At 42.3% G+C, this 21,786-nt stretch overlaps 1 protein-coding gene across 2 annotated transcripts in view; it reads right to left on the reverse strand.

Annotated features, from left to right (window-relative positions):
- MAML3 (mastermind like transcriptional coactivator 3) overlaps positions 1–21,786 on the reverse strand; it is a 251,518-nt gene that overhangs the window by 227,503 nt on the left and 2,229 nt on the right. The gene's annotated exons all lie outside the window — the stretch shown is intronic.

The raw sequence follows: 21,786 nt of genomic DNA on the forward strand, positions 1-21,786 counted from the left end.
CTGTGCCTACCAGTACCCAGAGAAAATGTTATGTTTAAATGAAGTTTCAAACTGCAGAAAAGGTGTTTTCTAGCAAATATTGCAAGATAACCAAGAGGCTGGGGGGCAATGGGGGACTTTCTCCAGTACTCGGTTACAGCGATTAAGGAAAAACAACTAAGGTTATAGTACAGATTATTTACACCAGCAAAACTGAGGGGCAATGGTTAAAATCTGGTCTGAATTTCATAGAAAAGTAAACCCTTTGAACCAATTGTAAACATCAGGTGGATCTGGGCCAAGCATTCCAGGTATCATTAAATACAGAAATAAACTCTACAGGTACGTTCTTATTAATAACTGTAACGCATGGCAGACCGTTCCTACTGTTGTGCTACTCCATTAGGTATCCATTTTTATTCCTGCAAAATAGCTGATGATGACTCATTTCTTGAGAGTTCATTATATACAGAAGTTTTGCGCCATGTGAGTCTGCAAAGAAATGGCCTAGATGTATCTGTCTACATTCTAACACAACATAACCGGGAAAAGGAGATCAACCCACATAAATGCTTCTACATTAATCTGTTGCATGTCATCGTTTTCCCATTTTTCCCACAGTCCAATTTTAGAAATTCTATTTTTAGTCTATCAGAATTTAATCTTTTTCCATGGTCAGAAAGGAAAGGTTGGTCATAGCTGAGATTTGCTAATGTTTTCCTAATCACAGCATCTGAGGGGAAAAAAATGCATGCAAATACATTTTATTACTTTGCACTGAATATCCAACTCCAGAGAGCAAAAGAGAAAGAGTTCTCTCTTATGTATCTACAAATTAAAAATGATTGTGGTATTCGAGCAACCTCCAGCTATGCACTCTCCAATGTGGTCCAGCAGGTTACAGTTAGCAAACTACACAAATTATTCCCATGATACAAAGGTTGTCTTTTTCTAGAGAAAGCAGTATTTACTGCATTTGCTAGAAGATCGCTATGGATGCTGAAGTGGCAACAGCATCAATTACATTTTTGTTAGGTAAAGATAAGACTTATATTAGCATTTTTGGCAAAACTGCATGTCATAATATATACTATGTAATCTTTAAACTAACTGTTCTTTTCAGTCACTTCTAATAAACACAACCTCAGAATTTGTTTCTTGTCTTTGTCGCCGTGCATCTCCACACACCGCAATGAAGCAAACTTATTAATCAAAACCACAGTGAACCATGCTGCTTATTATTTACTCTGATCGATGTTGCATCATCTCAGGTGTGCGAGGTACTTCCCTAACAGCCACAGACTCCTTGTTCCAAGAAGCACTGGGAAAGGTTAAAACCTTGTAACTTCCACTTTCCACTGCAGCAAGATCTGTACAATCAGAAAAGCAAAACATCTGCCAAACAATTTATTTCTTTTGATCCCCACATATATCCATTTCCTCAAGGAAATTTATTATCAAGCACCCTCATATTTCCCACACATGTCCTTCTAAGGATAGAGAGCTATGAGAATCAGGTCTCCAGCAAATCTAACATTGGTGATGGAAACATGCCTCAGTCTGTGCTGATTTTATTGTAATTTATACAACTAAATAATGATGAGGGGGAGACTAGATAAAAAGATGCATTCTGACAAGACAGGCTAACAGATACTGAACAGCAGCTGAATAATACAGCTCGGGAACTTGAACTCACCTCTACTAGTACTTCACAATTTCTTGACTACATATGATTTCCCCCCCCCCCTTCAAGGCCATGAAAACTAGCCATTTAACTAAGACTCTGGAGATGGTATCAGCATTTCACAACCCTCAAGCCCATCTGCTAATTAACTTTAAACTAAATATTAAGGAATGAAATCTAGGGCATTATTCTTGAATTTAAACACAAATATTTATTTTGTCACTATGTCTACACCCTAGTTATTTAAACGGGGGGGGGGGGGGGGGGGGGGGGGGGGGGGGAAGTGCTGTTCAGACTCCTCCGCCAAAGCAATTCTGCATTTCTAACACCCACTAAAACAAAGACCACTAGTTTACAACTCAATTTCTACAAAAACAACTTCTGTGTTTTACTTAAACATTTTGTCTTTCTTGATTGTTTTTGACACTTAGTGTGACAAATTATTCTGAAATTGCAGTTGGCAAGTAAGAAAACTTCCCATAATGATATCTCATAAAACACAGTTAAATTAGGTAAATAAAAGTAATGAATTTACCCTAGTTAGCTGAACAGTGCATTCGTTAGGTCTGTCTGCTCTGAAGACCACAACGCACACCTTCACCACCTGGCAGCTGGACAAAGCCCAGCTCATTTAGAGGCTGGAGCGGAAAAAGCACCATTTTCTCCTACAATTTCAAGCTAAAGGAAAAGGGACAGGGAGGGCCAGAGCTTGATGCCCGTAGTTAAAGGAAAAAACCAAAAACCTCATCAAGGTCTCACTGAATTTAGCCCAGTACAACCAAAAAGAACATAACTGAAAATGGTATAAAGAAATTAACTGTATATAACCAAGTTTCACTACGATACAAAATATTTACTGGTCATGAACATCTGTTGAAATTACACACTTGTGCTGCATTACCATCTAAATTACACTGTTAAGCTATGCAATCCCTTCCTTATTCTGATACACGAGATTCATGTTAAAAAACACCACAAAGGAAGATGTTTGAACCGATCAGCACAGCAAAGCAAGTGCAGATAGGTATCAGACAAACTGTGTAAATGACTTAAAATAAGAGGATGGAATAAGTGTGGTGCTAAATGGTAGAGGGTCTAAAGCTCCAACTTAGTTTGAAGGCAGAGTGGCTGGTATAAATCAAAGTGGTTTAAATAAATTGCTGATTTTAATCAAGATTTAAGTTATCAGGCAGGAAACCCTGATCTGAATAAATCAGTTTGGGAACATTTTTGGTTTTGTAATTGTTTGTCTAGGGAAGGGTCAATTCTTACTGGTAGGTAGCTATTAAAACACATTACTTGGCAACTCCGTATGTCCTTTGCATTAACACATAAAAGACTGCATTAACAGAGCAAGACACTTTTTTAAATTAATTTTTAAAAATACCTTTGGTGTACCTGTTATGTAAGAATAAAAGTTTATCAAACTGGGTTTTCTCTGTATTTAAAAAGATTTTAAAATTAGTAGATACCTTGTCTTCTGCCCTATGGGAAGCAGAAGTCTCTTCCTGCTCTCTCCGCAATCAGCTTTCAGCCTTAAATGAACTAATTGAACTGAGTAAACCCATGAAGACACCATGTCAGTATCGGCACAGAAGGCTCCTATTGTCTTGGTTAGGATTTTAGGACCCCCTTGTTTCAGATTATTTCCTAAGTGTCAACTTTTGCTGGTTCAATTTCCTTTAAAACTTCAGCATAAATCTAGTGCTTGGATAATTTTTTGTGGCTGGATTATTTTAACAGGTGACAGTAAGTTTAAGCATAAGCTATCCTATTGTCACATCTGAATTATGTTTTAAAAAATAATTTTAAGTTTACTAATTGAGCTCTCAAACCTGAACTATTAAGAAATGGGTAACAACAAGTGTTTCGGGTTTGTGATTTTTATCCACGCTCGGGGTGGGGGGTGGTGTTAAAAAAAGATTTAAACAAACAAGCCAAAAAAAAAAATCACACACCAAACAAGGGCCTGAGCAGAGAAACAGAAATGAACCCCTATGACCAACAATTCATGAAAGAATAACTGCAGCTGACACGTGAAATAAAATCCCCTCCTCCAACAGTTTATTCCAGGCAGTTTGGAATTATCTTTTTGGAACGTAGACTGCAAGTAAGCAGAGGGACACCGTAACATCAAAAATCAGGGGAGGAAGAATGCTTTATGAACCTGTGGAAAAAGAGCATTAGGGTAAGATATTCTAATGCTTAAGATCTTGTTTCAAGATTTCTTGTCTTACTATTCTAATACTTTCTAAGTAGGTGGGTTACATGAAAATCCAGACAGAAAGTACGTATGAGGGGTAGCGATGCTGTTATTAGTGCTCTAATATAGTGTTCTTCACTATGACAGGGACTACGCTACTGCAAGTGTGAAAGAAACCCTTCAGACAACCCTGCAGTGATCAACAGATACGGCTTTATTTTAGTCTCCCTGTATCCCTCTCTAGCTTGCAAGGAGCATGATCACTCATGCCTGCAGGGGAAAAAAAAAAAAAAAAAAGGCAGCAGATTTTTCCTTTATCTAGTCTAATCTATTTTGCTAAGTATGGTAGCAGTTCTTCAGAAAAAGACGCAGAGTAATTGCTACTATTACCAGTGTAAGCCACCTTGTGCTTCTCTCTTCTGTCTTAGGGAATTCTTCACTCGCTGCCTCTGTCCATCTGCCTTCTGAGGCAGAAGCCGAGCGAACAGGGCATCGTACAGAGAGGTCAGTAACAGATGCTTATAAAGGCTAAAGTCTACAGTGAACATGCAAGCCTCTCTCACGTATCAGTCTGTGCCAAAATAGGCAAACCAAACGCAGAAATACTGTATTATGTTTGTTTTAAAGCTGTTGTCAAACCTTTCTCCTACTGCACAAAGTAAGCAGGAGACACTGTGTGAGGTGTATTGAAAAAAATCCACTACAGAAAATTATAACGTGAAAAAATAAAATAAAATCAGAATATGCCAGGTGGAATATGAAAGGGACACACGCTTCATCGAGTATTTTTTTTTAAAGCATTTGCTCCCCTACCACAAAACAGTTCACTAAACATTTGAATTTTAGCCCCAGAAGGGAATACTAGTACTTTGGCCATTAGTTTGATTTAATAAATTACATTTTAACACCTGGAGCAGATCTCAGTCAGATGGTCACCAACAGCATGTATTATTTTACAAAATAATATTTTTTTTAAAAAAAGGAGACATCCCAAACATTAACCTCCAGTTAAGAGTTACGCATTACCAACCCTCTTAGAAAGGCTCTGTAGAAACACACAAAAGCAAGGCAATTAGAATTAAAATCATTGCGCTCTCAGCGGGATGCATCGGGAGCGCCACTCTGGCATGTGGGGCAGAGCCACAGCTCCCCACGCACCACGCCGGGCTGCGACTGGACTCCCCTCACAGCGCTGCATCAGCAAGGGAAGGGAAGAAAGTCCAGGCTCAAGCCAAATGCATCTAGCCAGTGGCCATCGGAACGGATGCTGACATGACTTGGCACACTCCAGCAGCTTCACGGGACTGCTGGCCAGAATGACCTCTCAGCTAGTCTTCTCTTTCAGCTTCCAGAGAAGTTTGGACTTTCTCTTGTCCGACTCAGTTTCCAGCAGCAGGTAAAGATTAAATAAACATCCAAGCCAAAGAACAAAAAGAGGTAAAATAAAGCCTTCCTTTGAATTAAAATGACTTCTTTTTACGTAAAGCTCATCTCTTCCTTGTGGGGATGCTGACCCGCACATCAAGCAACAACTAACAAAGGAAGAGAGCGCATACCCCTCCTCCCGCCTCCTAAGCCTCCTCACAGGCCTGGAGTTCACCAGGAATTCAGGTAAATGGGTATCAAGAAGACAGACCCAGATTATTCGCAGCAGCACGTGGCAGGAGAGCAAGAGAAGAAAGGCATGAACTGAAACAGCCTGGACAGCTGGCTGTTTTTACGTCCAGGATGGCAGGTGAGCTCGGGGCTTATTCCCAAGGTTCCCCCCTGCACACAGGAGTAATCCCGAGCGTTCTTTTTATTTTTTAATTGTGGGAATGGGCTCCAGATATTATACAACTACAACATCTTACACTTTGTGAGAGACCTCAGTAACTTCCCTTAACTTGTATTTTAAGAACAGACTTTATTTCAGCATTCACAATTGCTTTCATTAATTCTTTAAAGTACCCAACGTACTCGCTCACATGACTGTATTGAGCTAGTAAGTGCTCTTAATATTAAATATGGGAAAAAAACAGCTTTTTGATGCTCTTATTTGTCATCCAGAAAAACGCAGACTCCTGAAATCACACAAGTGAGGGGATCAGCCCAGAGCGGAGCACACGCTCATCAGGCAGCAGTGGGATTCTGCCTCTCCACGTTATCCCCCTCCAGCTCAAGCAGCAACCGGGTTGCTGGGGTGACTCTGAGAGGACAACAGGGAACAACGAGCCAACAGTCCAGCCTTCTCATCCCTTTTTAACTCATGCTGCTGGTGGCATGAGGGGGCAGATTAATGCCCTTTTCCCAGTGCTTTCTCATTTGCCAGACTAACGCAGACAGGTGTTACTGCTTAAAAGAATACAGAGCTGGCATCACCTTGACAGGAGGCAGTCAAACAAAAAAGCCGGCTATTTTTGCCCATCAGGGTCTCCACACCATGACAAGCGGCACGTAATTAGCCTTTCCAAGTCAACAGCTATTATTTACTACAAAAATTCAAGACATGTATTTCTTCAGTTGTCCTGAAGAAAACCTGCAGCCTTCATTACTGTATGGGTCAGAATATATTTCTCCTAACATCACACCAAATGGAAATAGCTTCACATACCACTGCTGGTAAAGATATTGCCACCTCTCCACTCCTACGCATTCCGCTCGATGGGATGACTAGATTGCAATCCAGCTTTCACAAAACCAACAGTCTACCTCACAGAAGCTTCAGCCAGAAAGAATAAAACCAACACTAAACAAATTGTTAAATATAGCCTAGTTCTGAAACTTTGTCGCCTATATGCGACCGAGCCATTATGGAGATAAATCCATATGCCAGTAATAGGGATACTGAATTAAGCAGCCGGTAAAAACCCTGTTGCAGAAAGGAGAGTTGTATTGTGGGTGTCCCCCCCGCTCCACCACACACACCTTCCTTTGGAGGAACTAAACTAACTTAGCAGTGCCAGGATGAAAAGCCTTTGCAGAAAAATGATTTTGGAGGAAATGAAGACTTTTTCCAATCACATAATTTTCTGCAAGTGTCAGAGCCTTCCAATTCTTCAAACTTCCACCTTACAAACGGAAATTAAAAGTATGGTCCCAGTTGTCAAAACACACATTTACCATAAATAAATCCATTAGTCACTGCAAGGTTCTCTCTGTATGAATTATACTGTCTTATGAGCAATTTCGGCGTGAGGTTAGTGAACTGTAAAGACTAGCCATACATCTCTTCCCTGATACTTAAAAAACTAATGCAACAACCTCTGCTTCACAGAATGATAGCCTTAGAGCAACATGACACATTTATTATTATAAAGCACTTGTGAAAGTATGTTTTCCTAATAAAAACTGAACCATCAGCGGACATCATCTATGCTAAATGAAACCAATCACGCAGTGACCGCACATAAACACACACAGATATACAACATGTATGTACAGGTTTACTGTGAGGAATTAGAAATACAAGTACTTATGTGCTTTTACATCGGTTATACCACCCAGACAAATACACCCAAACACTGGGATTTTGGAAGATTCGGGTCTCTTCCCCTTGAAGGACAGACACAGGTCCCTGCCACTGGATGTAAAAGAAGTGGTCTGGTTCGCACTCATAAATCCTTTATCCTCTTCCAGTCAGAGCCCAGCCCACACACCTCAGCAATAATTTGAATCTAATCTCTCCTAAACTTGCAATAATATCTTGCATTTGACACGTGGCTTCTAATGTCTTAGTTTTTAATGGCTTACAATTTGTGGAATCTTTGCTTTCAGGGAGGGAGCAGGGGTTTCCCAGCAGAGATGTGGATAACTCAGAAATTTCCTTAACACAAATTGCTTTTCTTGACTGTCATTCACAGAGTACTGCACAATCCTACAAGTGTGCAGACTACATGTGAGAAATGACAGCTCTGTATTTCTAAATTCTAGAGTTTAGAAATAAAAACTACGCATAGGGAGTACTGGAAAACAGAGCCAGGAAGCCCTGACACTGGACAAAATTTATTAATAAAATCATTATAAATGGCTCAAATAAAAGCAATGAATCTGGTTTGTTTGGGGCTTTTTTTTTTTGGCAGTTTGCCAAAACTCAGTTTCTTACAAGACTTAGCATAGCTCTTTATGCAAGTATTGTATTTTGCCTGTCAGTAGTAACTTTCCAACATCTCCCCCCAAATTTGTTTAAATATTATCACTAAGCTCCCATTTCTGTCTCCACAGATATCTTTTACTTTGTTTCTTTTTCGTATTGCAAACATGAACTAAATGAAGTTAAATGACCCCTTTAATACCTCATTATACAAACAATCTCTTCACAACATAACGAAGAATAAGAGATTGACTTATATTGATATTTACAGAACAACAAAAGGAACCGAAGCAATACCAAAAACCACAGCTGTCAATAACGACAGAGGAAGATAAGCACGCTATTACTTGGTATTACCAAAACACACCAGACCTACAGTTCTACAGTCCTAGGAGAAAGAAAAGGTTGTCTTTCACGGTCTGGTGCATCCTACATCCTAGGTGCGGAACTCGATGGATTTTTCCCGTGCTCTTGCAACACCAAGTGCCCACATCTGTCCTTGTCTTTACCTCAAGGTCAAACTCAAACTTCTTGTGATGAAGGCAAGTCAGATTATCAAAACTGAGTACAGATACTTCTTGGACAGGTGAAATATTGTGCTGAAAATACATAACCAGGTCCATCTGTTCTGCCACCTCCCTCAGATGAAAGAGGGCAACTCTATGAGGTAAGGTCCCTTACTGAAATGTCGGTATTGTGCATGTTTACTAATTGAAGAGTGCTGCTATCTCAGCATTATGACTGAAACATTAAAAACTGCAGACAGAACTAAGTTTTGCCAACTACCCAAACAACCTAAATCTGCAATAGGCATGCTTTCGGATCATACAAATCCTACCGCAGAAGCACTCTGAACGGAGCTTTTAAGACATTTTAACAGAAAAACTCAGTTCTCTCGCCTGAGATAGTAATGGCCTAAGTTGTGCAGGTGCAAGTAGGTCTGATGAAACGTGACATTAATTTTCAAGCTTACCTGTTAAACGACAAGCAACTCCATTAACCCCCACAACGATGTGAAGTGCTAACCACCTGCTTCACACACTAGGGCACAGCCAGGACTGCTCAGCCAAGAGGACATGATTATAACTATGGCTTACTGCATTATTGAGTCTGTACATCTTCTGAAAACCCTGGCTGGCTGGTAGCGTAGTTGGACCTCCAGGACAGAAGCTTGTTCCCTCCCTTCCAAAAATATGAGACTCCCACCCAAGGGAAACCAAATCTCTCAGAGCTGTTCAGTAACACAAGGCCTGCAGTGGCTCCGCAGCATTTCTCTCTGTACCCACCAGGAAACAGGAATGCAGCCAGCCACTAAACCACCGTACCTAAAATACTTCCCACTTGTTCCACTGGTTTGAGAAATACACATTACCTTCTACCTGCCACAGTAATCAAGTTTGCAAACTGGTTTATATTAGCACTGAATGTACACACTTTGGGGGGGGGGGGGGGTGGTGTGTGTAAGTCTTGAAACATAGCTTGTTGTAGCAAAACAAAGCTAACCCATTAGGAGAAAAAGCCACGCCACTTACTTAACCAACTTCAGAAACATGTAAACAGGATTTGGACATAAAGGACTTTAAATACACACATACGGCCGTCACTAATGCACGAGAGGTCACTTGGGCAATGGTTTTCATGTGAACTGCTGCAGTCTGTTGGTGACTTCCAAAGAACATGCAACAGGTAACCAGGAAAAGCAAGCCTGCTGTCTACAGGCTTACATTTGCTGAACAACTGTCATATAAGTTCGTTATCCATGCCACTGCAAAGTGTTTAGAATTCCCCAAAATGTGAACAAAACCAAAAAAAAAAAAAAAAAAAAAAAAAAGGTCACCTAACAACAGTGCAGAAAATCAGATAGCATAACATACTGTAATGCTTTGATGGATGCAAGATCTGGAAAAGCGAGAAACCCAAGCTCCTGATTTGCCTGACATCTGCAGCCAGCCATGAGATGGCCCTGTTAAAAGCCCCACCATCGAGCTCTGGCTACTCCAGCCAGCAAAAGCCAAGCTCATTACAAGCACCTGTGCTCTCACTGAGTAGCCACGGCCAGAAGCAAAGTTCTACCCATCTCCTGACCCACACTTTCTTCCTGTCCTCCCTTTCACTTCCCCAGGTCTTGGCATTTCTGATGCAGCACCTTCTTCTTTCTCCTTCCAAACTGGAAGGAGCTGACAGCACACAGAAGGCAAACTTTCTTATCTACCACTCCCAGGATGAGTGGGATAGCAGTCCTTGAAAGCTGAGAGGAGACGCTGGGGGAAAGACCTACCAAGTTCCCACTAGCATCGGTAGGAACATGCTCTGGGCCCACGTGGGCACCTTCCAGTCAGTCTGTCAGGGTTAACAGGGGGCCAGGCTAAATCTTCAGCACGTGTTTGCAAGCAAATACTAAGCACGTCAAAAGTATTTTTTTTTCCCCACACAGGTAAGTGCTGATCTCCCTCTCCTCTCTAGTTCCACTCCTGCTAGAGGGACCACGAACAGCAGCCCACAACATGGAATTCATGCGTACTACAGTTTCTCATTGTAATGGTTTCAAGAACTTCCTAAAAAAAGCAGGGAAAACAGTAGGTCCCCCCCCAATCTAATTCTCAGACTAAATAAGGACACCACTTTAGGCAAATTTCTCCCCAGCTTTCCAACTAAGAAAAAACAGCTTTGAAAACAGGACCCTTATTTTCAAGACAACCCCACTCCCTGGCCTTAGGAAGGCAGCCGTATCATGATCTACACCTGAGCACAACTGCTGCAACACACAACCTCCAAGGGCAGTATCCAGGTAGCTACAAAACTGTGATAACCGCAACAAGAAGTACATTTGACTCTCATCTCCACTTGGGCTAATAATCCTTCTCCACTAGGAGAACTATACTTGGCATTCTACCTTTTAAAGCAGAAACAGGCATAACCAACCAAAAAAAAACCCAACAAGAACAGAAAAAAAAAAAACCAAAAAACCCTCCACAACCCCTCCAACCAACTAAACCGAGAGCAAAAGAAAAAGATCCTACCCAAAGTGAATTCTTGCAAAAACTCTGTCAATGTGCATCATAAAATTAATAGTATATGGAACTTGTCTAGTAAAAAACCCGTTTATATTTGATATCACACTAATAGAAGTTTTATACAGCTGTAGGCATTTGGTTTCCCTCTTTCACAACAGGAAGGATTCAATTCCCAGTTTAAATATTGAATCTTAAAGCATGTAAAAACTGTATATTTGTAAAAAAAGTGCATCTCTGAATACTATGAAATATTTTATATAAATTTGTTTATGCTATGTTCCTCTGCAGAGCCCCGTGTATGTGTATATTATTTAGTCTTTGTTTTTCACTTACTGGCCTCAGTTATTTTCCTACATTTACAAAAACCTAAGTTTGCAAATTAAAAGCTCAGAAAAAAGCTTTTCTTACTTTTATATATTAAAAAAAGCACATTCTAGAAACAAGGAAAAAGATGAGGTGAAGTACTTTGGAGTAAAGTATTTCTTTACTATGTATTATGTATAAATACTCTAAAGTATTTATTTACTATCCAAGTAAAATTTGTACATATTCTACTGCTATTTGAGATGACCAGCACAATTCGCTCCTGCTGTCACATTTATGGGCACACTGGCCAGTCCAAATCTGTTCTGATAAACTATCTCTTTATGTGACTTTGCAACATATGTTCACCAGGTGTTCATTATCCACAACAGGTAAGTCACAGATTTGGGAAGTAAATAATTTTGAAACCAGAAACAATACCTTCTCAAGCAACCACACTACAGAAACTTGACATATGGAACATGCTGCGTTAGAAATACCAATATTGCTAATAGAGTTGTTACCTGTTGTGCTAACAGGTTGGATTGTAACAAGCGAGCTAATTCTGAAATAAAACATCTGAGAAAGGAGGGAAAAACAAACAAACAAAAAATCCCAAACAAACAAAACAACCCCCACTGAACCTCCCATCATTAACTTACTTAAAAAATCAGCTAAATCACCTAACTAATAATCATTCAAAGTACAACTTCAGGAAAAATCCATTCAGAGAATTACAGTTTACATCATCTTAATTAATTCTCCTATTACAAAGCAAAGTTGGCAGAAGTTGCTCCATCTGTGATATTTTTCCTGGACTACTTGAATAAAAAGTTATCATCATACTGCCTGGAGTCGGATTCAGATAGAAGGAAAGTAAAACTACGTGCAAGTGCCTTTATCTTGGACACAGCAGCTCACCTACTACCTCAAGTCCTCTACATAAGTCAAGGTATCACATTCCATGAATGGCAATACCTGTTACATGGGCCTCTCATAATAATTTTTCCCAGTTTATTATTCTACATGGAATTAAAATAAGCATAAACACCTGACTAGTCTGAAAAAAATACAATTACCATGCTGTAAAGATCAAGCAAAAGAGCATGTTTTTCCTTGTTTTACCAAGAAGACATAAACAAAGCTTAGCAATTTTCAGAAGGAAATTAGGGAACAAAAGAAATACGAACACAGGCCCCCACACACACACCCCAGCCCCCGAAGGACAGTGGTCACCTACCTGAAACAAGTCCACACTGTGGCCAACACGATGCTTCTTTAGACTAGATTGGGGTGCAAAGATATTCCTCTCAGCCTCCTTGGATCATCACCTCATCCTTACAAGTAACCACATCAGCATTCCCAAAGACACTTCTAACACCGCTCTGCCTGGTGTTCCATAAACTGCTTCAGTATTTCAGTCCCCAGTTAAGGCCAGCAATGTCCCACAGCTACCAGGCTCTCAGCTGGGAGCTGCGCCAAGGACAAGGGCACAGTCACAGGCAGAGCTTATTTCACAGCTTTGCTGACATGGTACCTTCTGCCTTCTCTTTCCTCTATTCCCTCTTCCCTGGTACCACCGTGTAACTTCACCTTCTGCCAAAAAATCAACCCTGTTTTTCTCCCAGGCAGGTGATTTTCCCGCTAGCCAAGTGCCACAGATGGGCTCACCAGAGCAGCACCAGCAGAAGTACAGGACTGCAGCACAGAGGGGAAAGAAGAAGGAGGAGGAGACCACCCCATTTAATGGCAGCAAATTGTTAACTTGCTTTAGCTGCCTCATCTAACTAACCCTAAGGCAGTAACACATGAAGAGACCATAAAAGAGGTTAACCAGCTAGGTTTTCCAGAGACTATAATAGTTTTCAGTACCTACATAATAAAGTTCCTGTATTGTATGCAGTGTGCTATGAGAATGCAGGTGTTTCATTTGGATAAACTACTTAAAAGACAGGTAAACATCATGTGTTCTTACCACTGGCTCAAAGCGGTGTGAAATTTCACAGTAAAAAGAGAGTAAGAGACGAGTTTGCTGTTCCTGAGGAATCACTTTTCCAAGATACTTTGTATTTTGACACAAAATGAAACCCACAAAATACCGTATCTATACGGTATAGATATATAGATACATCTATCAAGTATCTGTAGCAGCTGTAAAGAAAGATGGTCTATGCAAACTTCCCAGAACCCCTCTCTGGCTGTAACTAGACTGCTATAACCTTTATCACAGTAATAGGTGAGGGAGAGGTGAAGCTTTTAACTCCACTAGTCAAAATCAATTTTGGTTTTGCTATTCTACATTCACAGATCTCCATTATCCCTACCCACCGCTGGCATTTCCCACAACAAAAACGTCAGTAAGAAGGGCAGTAAACTCTAGTGTGAACACAGTTTTTTGGTTTGCTTTGCTGTAATTGAAATGGAGGAAAGAAAATAAAGAGCTATTTTTGGTTTGTTTTGCATGATGTGCACTATGGATTAAAATGGGTTAGAAAAAATAAGCCCCAGTCAACTCCTTTGGGGTGAAAAAAATGGAAAGCCAAATTCTCTCAGGTGAATTTTCAAAACTGCAGCAATCCAGCCCTTAAGTAACCTTGCAGTCTACAAATTAGAAAAAAAGATAGTACTACAACCTCAGCATGGTATCCCCATTTTTACTGGAATGCAAACACTGCAAGCTCAGCCCAGGAACGTGCTGTAATAGAAGGACCTACAGATCATTTTGAACCATTACTTCACACCCAGCCACGGATTACAGGCCAGAACGCTTCAGCCAATTTGGAGCTCAAACAATGTGGCCACCGCTCAGTTACAGAGGTCTACAGTCTTCTGTAGGAGTCCACTAAAGCCTTCAAAGCTGCATGACCTGCTGCAGTGACAACTAAAAATATGTGTAATGAATAGAGAGATACTGCTTGCCAAAAAAATCATTAAAAATCAGTTATTTAATGTCAGTAGTAGTTTTCCCTATGCTGCCTGTTATGCACTGGAATGCAATCCAGAGAAGTCAGAGCAACAGCCACCAGCTTTGGAGACAAAAACAAACAGCAGCAAAAATCACAGCTGAAATCTAACAATCTTTTTAGCAGCCTAAAGACAACTACTTCCAGCTAAGGCAGCTGTATTTTAAAATAATTTCCTCAAATACTAGACAGTCTGTAACCAAAATATACTAGACTTCGCAAAAATGCATAAACAGAAGTGGTAGGAAATGCTACAATTTCTCCTCTGGCAAAGCGCTGGTCTATCCTCCTTAATGCAAGGAAATATCTTAAACGATAAAAAATTCCAATACTTTCCAGAACTCTACCAGCATCTCATCTGCCATAACTACCTCCCTTCCTCCTTTAGACCAAATACAATGAAGACGTGCCAAAACATCACTGTGGGTTAGATACAAGCTAAAGGAAAGAGGCAGAAAGTACAGAAAATGGGTGCGTATCAGTAGTTCTTAAACTTACCGGATGAGTACATCCCCTTTTGCCATCAAAAACGGATCACCAATCATGAATTCTTTCACTTTGCCTTGCAGTGCAGTTTGAAAACCATTGTATATGTATGGGTACTGGTTTATATAAACACACATACATAGGCGTATTGGCTTCTTGTTGTGATAACACCTGGGGTCAGAGCAAGGTTAAGGATAAGGTTAAGGACCAACTCTCTGCTCTTTACCTAGGTACACAATATCCAAGGACTTTCTGAACTGAGATTTTCACTAGCAGCAGAAAGACAGGGCAGAAAAGCCACACCTTCACTGCAGTGCCTAACAGCCGTTCCTCTAAATCTAAAGACCAGAGAAAAATGAAGTTGAATGGTTTTATTAAACCCCAAACGCTCCTGTATGGCACATACCTAAAGCAATGTAGGGAGGAGACTGAAGTATGAAGAAGGGAGGAGGGGAAGAGGCACAGCCCAGCAGCCCCACCTTCAATCAGCTAAAATGCAACTCCACCGGGCTTCTGTTGCTGAAAGCCAAGAACCTCACAGAATGCTATAGAGCCCTATATGAAGACCTTACAGAAAGTGGCCTTGATAAAAAACAAACATGTGAAAGAAAATCCTTGAGCTGTTGGTCTTTCTGTTTATTAGCTTAGTTATTCTGAAAGTCATAAATTCAAACCTCTTTCCTACTCCATGTATGCTGTGGCTGTGCAGAACTGACAGCAGGCAAACATCAATAGATCATCTATGCTACCAACAGCACTGCAGCATTAGCCTGAGCAGTTACACAAACATATGGAAAATTCAGAGTTCCTATGGGCGGACACACTTCTCCCAGGTCTAGCTAAAGATTAAAGTATTCTTATCTCCTTGCCAATTTTAACGGTATGTGGTGGCAAACAAAATAAATACAAAAGAGGGAAGTCTCGAAAGAAGGCAGCTCAGCCCCTTCCTGTAAGCACAAAATTTCAGCAGCTGCTATCTTATTAACTGCTGCAAGTTTAAAAAGACATTTTCTCTTAACCCCTATGAAACTGGGTTTCAAGTACTCAAAAAGCAAACAAGGGCAGTCCATGATGACTTTTGAGCTACAAACATTGTGAAAGTGAAGTGTGTGAGGGGGAAGAAAAAGCGTAATCAAAGTTACATGATTTTGTGACTCACCGACAAACTAGGAAAATAAATACTTCAAGTTGCTAAGACTCCCAAATTCCCACTGAATGTACAAGTATGTTGCTTAATTGAACAGCCCGTGAGATCCCAGCTAGAAAACTGATTACAGGTTCGTAACTTCAGTCAGAGATGGTACCTCACATTTCAACTCACAAAACAACACACTCCAAGGATTCCAGTCAGCAGTTCCTGGCTGTCAGACCCGTTCTTAAACCCCTGCTAATCCAAAGCACCTTTCCCCCATGAATTAAAAATATGAGAGTAACATGCAAACAAATATACATGCAAGTGTTTAAGTAAAAATTAACTCTGACTCCTTTGCTACTTACAGCCTTCCCTGTTTCAGCATCTGTATTCAGGAATGGAACCATGTGCACTGACACCAGGTGTTACTTAGCTCAGGTAAAATGTATGCTACCAGGCCAGCATGTTTTAACTAATAGGTCCCAGATGTTTATCCTGGGATAAGGGTGAAGTTTCACAAGAGGATTAAGGTGTTGTAAGACCGTGCTGCCTATGGGAGGGACAGTCAAACAAATGGTGGATGCAATCCAGCTGAAAACTAACTGAGAAGAAAGAAACGGGTCTGTCCTCCCTACCTGCACGGTGAACCAGATGGCCACGGAGGTACACGAGGCAAGGGCTAGCATTAGCAAAGGGAGGCAGCTAGAAAATATGGCCACTGACAAGGGCATGAAAGATGAGGCTTCCTCAGTGGCGGCAGCTCAGGTTTGCACCAGCCCAAGCCACTTGTGAAGCCTGAAGCTTTAGGCCAAGTTACGGGAAGTTTAGGTTAACCTAAATGCAACCGATTGTCCTAACACAACCACATGGTAATATTTTTGGCTCTGCATGAGCAGAAGGAGTTTTGGACATGTTCCAGCCAAAGTTGTTCTTCCCGGACTTGACAGCGCCTAGGACTTCACTGCAGGATTTTCAGCACATGCTATATGGTCAATCTGAAGCTTATATTTCACAATGACTGGCTAACCTATCCCAAAATACAACTTGCCCTGCTCCAGCTATGGTTCATAATAACCCAACCCACGATCTTCTAAAGAGACACAATTTCTATCAGAGCATACAACGGTCGTTAGAGGCTAGTAGTGCTTGAAGAGTCCCCATTCTTCTCAGTTTGCTAAACTGAAACCTATTGTGCTGACTAGCTGCAAAAGGAGGTCAACACAAAACCTCCTTGTTCTAAAGGACAGTAATCACACCGGAGCATCAAGCGTGAGTTGGTATGAAAAGGAGAAGAAAAATGGGAGAGGGTGTGGAATAAGAAAAGACACAGAGATCCACCCTTATAGGAAGAGCTAAATAAAAAGGGTTACACGATGACTCCTTCTATGATGCGTATGAAAGAGAAGGAGCATTGCTGGCCTGGGATTTAATTCTAGTATCATCCCAGTTTTGCATTTACTACTGACTTTACCCCAGTGTGAGCAAGATCAGGCATAGCTTATTAACTGAAGAGAGGCTTAATCCTACTTAGTCATCAGGCATGACTAAGGACTACAGTATTTGACCTCTTGTGGAAAATAAAAAGAAGCAGCTGAAAAATCATCTTTCGTCTTTGCTGTGCTAGAGAAACAGACATTTCCTATAGTGTAACAGATGAACTCAGAACTGCAAAGTAAGTTGAATGGCAATATTACACAAGAAAGAATGCAAGAAATGTGCATGTTTATACACACAGGTACACATTAAATAAAGCAGGTGTAAGCTTTAAAAAACTACTCATAAGACTGACAGCATTCTTCAGCACTCAGTTTCATTAACAACATTATCCATGAATCACTAAGACAAATCAAGAAGTTACACTTTTCACTCCGGATATCTTTTTCAACAGAAAAGGAGAGACTGTGGGAGAGGAGGGAACTACTTCTCTGTGGTGGAATATCAGCTAACAAGGAAGAGAGATAACCAGATTTCTGTAATTCTGAACATGTCATTCTGTCCCTGCACCAAGCAAGCTGAAGGGGCTGGCCTGCCCATCTCCCTTCCCTCAAGTAGAAGGGCAATGTGATCATTAACTTCCATGAGGCACTGCATGAGCCCAGGATGGGTAAAAAGTGGTATTGGAAAATACTGTGTTTGCCAGCCGTGTTTTCTCTAACTTTAAACTAATTCTGAATTGGCATAGTATGCTTTGGCAGGGGAACAGAAGAGATGATCTAATAGGTCATTTGACTTCCGTCACTAATTTCTGTGATCTAAATAACAATTTAGGTTTATGGTGTGTAAAACTCCAATTTCTTAAGGCTTGTTTTAGGGTTAGAAATGTCAGTATGACAGTAGCTATCAAACTCATAATGATGCAAACAAGAAAAGTCTTTTAAAGTTTTAAAATAGGAAAAAGTAGCTCCAACCCCTTTATACTTCACAGTAGAGCTCAGATGTAAATAAACATGATTAGAAGGTCAATATGGTAACTACAGACATGGTGTTTCATTGAACAAAAAAATGACAAAAAATGCACAGTAAGAACAGCAGTGACAGGGATAAGAAACAGCTGATATAACTTGCAGTATTTATTATATATTTGGCTATATATTTGGCTATTTATTATATGCTAAATATACATTATTTATTATTATTATTTATTATACATTATTATTATTTATTTTATGTATGTGTGTATACACACACAATCTCTCTGAACCACACAAGGTAACATGGATGCAGAGCCAGAAGACTCTTGCACTGCAAGGAGGAAACAAGAAGGCAGATTAGCTCACATAGAACCAAAGAACTGAAATAATGTGTTGATATTTCCTGGAACCAGTCCGAAGATGAGCAGCAGAGTTTTGGATGGACTGCAAATTTTCCCAACACTTCCTTTGAAAACCAAGCTGGTACAGCATTCTAATAATCCAACTCAAAGGCATGGAAAACAACTTTGGCTTTTGCCAGGTTGCACTGGGGCGGGGGGTGGGCGGAGGGGAACTCCTCCCAGACATTTATAAACACTTCTGATTTTTATGCATGTCCCAATCAATGCCTGTATGGCAGCAAACTAGTTCTGAAGCCCACTGTTCTTCTCAAGTAGAAGAGGTTGAAATAGTTGTAAATCCAGATATTTCAAAATTCAGCAAGTGAAAACTTGGTCTATAACAAGACGCAAATTCAGAGTAGATCAGCAATTCATGAAATACAGCCAAGCCTATGCTCCTACATCCCTTTTTGAAAAAAGGCTCCCATTGATAACTGCTTGTCAGTTGACAGAGCCCTAAACAGTGGAAACTGCATAATCCCTTTAATGAACTCAGGGAGTGAGGGTGCAAACTGTGGGGGTGGCGACAAGGAGCATTGTACAGACTGGATAGTTTGTACTCCGTCAAATGAAGAAAATCAGAGCGCATGTCTTTAAATAACCATCTTCTAAGGACATTTTTACCCAGCTTGCTGAAGGGCACCTCAGCACGTGTCCCAGCACCAGCCTCTGAGAGGGTTTTTTTGGGTGACCGGCTGCCTCGACCCAGCAGACATTTCCTTTCCTTCTCAGCATCTCTCAGTTTGGAAAGGGACACACACACACACAGAGATACTGCTTTCCTTCGATTTGGCCTGACAAAAAAAGAATTAGAAGCAGTATTTCTTCCTAGCCTCATTGTATTTGTTGCTATTTAATCCTGACTACTTCATTTCCAAATTGTGTTGTTTAATAATCTGAGGGAAGAATTTAATAATGCTTTTGTATGAAGAGTGAAGCAGTAGCAGATCCACTGTTCCACTGTAAACTACTCAGCTGGAGTTTAATAATAAATTATTATTTTACAGAGAATAAATATAGGGAGAAAACCCCAAGATGTAGTTTACTGTTTTCTCACGCCAAACTAAAATGTTATATAAAGTTGAACTGTTTTGGTAAAAGACGCAGATAAACAGTGAAACTTACCAAACTGTTATGATTGCTAGAAATGAAGAAGTTTTGAGTGTTTGGGGTTTTTTTGTACTATAAAAAGCATAAATGTCTCAAATAAAGTACTTTTCAATTGCTTTAAAAGGAGCAATTTCTCAGGTCTTAAGTATTACTTTCATGTACCCATGGATGTTCCTTAATGTTCTTAGACATTAGATAAAAATCATAATCACCACTCTACAAGTGAAACAAAGCAGATGATGTTTCTAAATTTTTCGGCAACCTTTGTGTACCCTTTCTTAAAAAAAAAAAAAAAGTTGATGGAAACGGTTCTTTCTTTATAAAGTATTATAATTTGCCTTTTTAAGATGAAAAGCATAGCGCACATCAAGTACATGCTAAGAGCACGAACACTAGCACAAAAATTCAGTTAAGATTAATTACATGGCAAACTACCCTTTTTAATTGGGCTACTCTTAACTCTTCAAGTGTCCCAAGCTGCAACAAATTAATAATAGCGGAGACCTAACTGCATTTCCTTCTTTTGTTACTTTGTTTCCACAACTTTCACATTATAGCATGGCTTTGTGTATCTGCCCTGGATCTTCAAGGGATAGGCCAACAAATGAGCCAGTTAACCAGAAATCCCGGCTTTTAGCGCCTGAGTTTGAGAAGGGAAAGGCTGGCCCACCACCAGCAAGGGCTGGAAGCACGCCGGCTGCTCCGGAGCTGGACGGGCACACAGCGCACCGCGATGCTTCCCTTGGAGCCAAGCAATCTCGGGGTCTCCTCAGCCTCCAGCCCATTTCCCGGCTCTTGTGGAAACAGCACGGGATGTGAAAAGGGATTTGAGGCCGGTTTGGCTGGCAAATGGCAGTCCCCGCCGATGGAGGCTGATGCCGGGCGCAGCCGTGAGGAAGGCAAGGCACGGCGGCGCGGGCAGCCGGTGTGAGGGCCGCGGCCCTGCGGAAAGGCGCGATGAGGGGCAGAAACGTGGTTGTGCCTCGCTGGTAACGCCAGGAAAGCGACAAGATGTCAGTGAGGTTTTTCTGCTTCCTGTTTGCGAAGCAACACACACACACACACAGAGACACCCCGCCGCTTTGTGTGGCTCTGCTCCTCTCTCCTCTCCGCCCCGCTCTTCTCCGTCCGCTCCCCGCCGCCGGCCGGCGTGCCCGGGGGTTGCGCCGTGCTGCCGGGGCGGCCTCCGGCGGGGGGGCGGCGGCAGCCGGGCCCCGCTCCCGAGCGGCGAGGCGGGAGGCGGGGGCTACGCTCGGCTTTTGTTTGCTGCTGGCGAAGCGATCGCCGCCTCCTCGCCCCCCTACCCCCCCCCCACACCACCCCCCCAAGGGAGGAAGCGGGGCTGCGGGGCGGACAAAGCGCCCGGTAGGACGGCGAGGGGTGGCGGGGAAGGGTGCTGCCCGCGGGGCTGCGCGCAGGGAACAGCCGCCGCCGGGACGGCCGCCTCCCCGCCGCTTTGTCACCGAGACCCCCCCCACGCGGAGGCCGGCGGCAGCTGCCGCCCTGCGGGACCCTTCCGCACCGCCCCGCGCAGCAGGGGAGGGCGAGAGGGAGGGACGTGCGAGGCTTGTAAACCACATGCTGCCATCGCACCTCCCCTCCCTCCCTCCCTCCCTCCCTCCCTCCCCGCCGCTCTCCACCGCCCATTGTGCGCACGGCAGACGGCGAAGACCCAGCTGCCCCATGCCCGCCCCCGAGCGCCGGGCACCCCAGGCACGGCACGGCACAGCACAGCACGGCACGGCCGGGGGGGCGCCTCAGGACACACACGCGTTGCCCCCGCGGCAGAGCCGCCCGCTTGCCCCCGACGGCCGCGGCGAGCGGCACCCACGGGAGCGGCGGCCGGCCGCGACCTGCTATAAATAAGGCTCAGACGGAGCGCGGGGCCCGGCTCCCCCCGCACCTCCTTTTATTATTTATCATCGGTGCAACCTGGGAGTGGGAAACTCCGCTTCCTACTTGCCGCTACGCTCCGACCGGCTCAGCCCCCGCCCCCCTTCCCCCCCCACCCCCCCGTCGCTACGCTCC

This window comes from Falco naumanni, chromosome 1, assembly GCF_017639655.2.
Source record: "Falco naumanni isolate bFalNau1 chromosome 1, bFalNau1.pat, whole genome shotgun sequence".
Taxonomy (NCBI): Eukaryota; Metazoa; Chordata; class Aves; order Falconiformes; family Falconidae; genus Falco; species Falco naumanni.